The following is a 1,379-nucleotide window of genomic DNA, read 5'->3' on the forward strand; positions in this document are numbered from 1 at the left end:
AATATCTGCTTCGCCAATAAAGTGAGCAGGACTAGGAGAGTATTGTACATAATAACAGTAATATTGTAACAATCATCGATTTTGAACAACGTAGCTACTCTGATCAACACGGTCCATTACAATTCCAAAAGACTCATAATGAAAAAATGCTTTCCACCTCTAGAGAAAGAAGTGATTGAAGGATTGAAGGATAATTTGTTTCACTTTATTTTTCTTGGTTTTTTTTCTTTTTGCAATATAACTAATATGGAAATATGTTTTGCATGACTTCAAATGTAATGGATATTGTATTTCTTGCTTTCTCAATGTGTGAGGGAAGGGTAGGAGTGAGGCAAAGAATTTGGAACTGAAAACAAAAACTTAAGAAAAAAATAAATTTAAAAAAAATCTGCTTTTCCATTACATGTGTGAGAGAAGGTAGGAGGGAAGGAGAGAATTTGGAACTGAAAATAAAAATTTAAGAAAAAATTAAATTTAAAAACATCTGCTTTGCCACTACATCCTAAGAGTCATGGGCTGTTTCCATCTAACTTATAGCTGAAAGCTGCCATATATGTTGTCTCTTGAATTAGAATGTGAACTTGAGATCACAAACTATCTTACTTTCCTGTTTATATCCTGAGCTTATTAGCACAGGGCTTTTTCCCATAGTAAGCACTTAATAAATGCTTCTTTTCCTTTCATTCATTCATTCTCTCTCTACTACAATCCATTCTCCACACAGCTTTCAAGTGATCTTCCTATGAAACAAAGCAGAGGTCTGACCCACCTGTCCCCTACCCTCAACCAATTCAATAAACTTCTTTGGCTCCCTTTTACATCCAGAATCCAATATAAAATCTTCTAATTGGCTTTGAAAGCCCTTCCTAACCTGGACCCTTCCCACCTTTTCAAATTCCTTATACCTTACTCTTCCCCATGAATTATGAGGTCCAGTGATATTGGCCTCCTTGCTGTTCCTCACACAAGACACTCCATATCCTGACTCCATTCAGTTTTCTTAGCTATCTCCTATGCCTGGAACACTGTCCCTCCTCACCTCTGCATCCTGGCTTCCTTCAAAGCTTAGCTAAAATTCTACTTTCTGCAAGAAACCTTTCCTGATCCCCCTAATGCTAATACTTTACCTCTAAGTTTAGCTCCAGTTTATCCTGTATCTATATAGTTTACACATAATTACTCTTGAATTGTCTCCCATGTTAGACTGTGAGCCCCTTTAGAGGAGGGACCATTTTTTGCCTTTTTCATATCCCCAGAACTTAGCACAATGCCTGTCATATAGTAGGTGCTTAATAAATGCTTGATGACTTGATATTAACTTGCAGAATTACAGAGAATAAGCATGACTTGCCTTTGCATCCTTTATATTCTAGCCAAAA

The sequence above is a fragment of the Petaurus breviceps genome, unplaced genomic scaffold (assembly GCF_028583685.1).
Source record: "Petaurus breviceps papuanus isolate PSGF00001 unplaced genomic scaffold, PetGlider_PUasm1.0 91133, whole genome shotgun sequence".
NCBI lineage: Eukaryota > Metazoa > Chordata > Mammalia > Diprotodontia > Petauridae > Petaurus > Petaurus breviceps.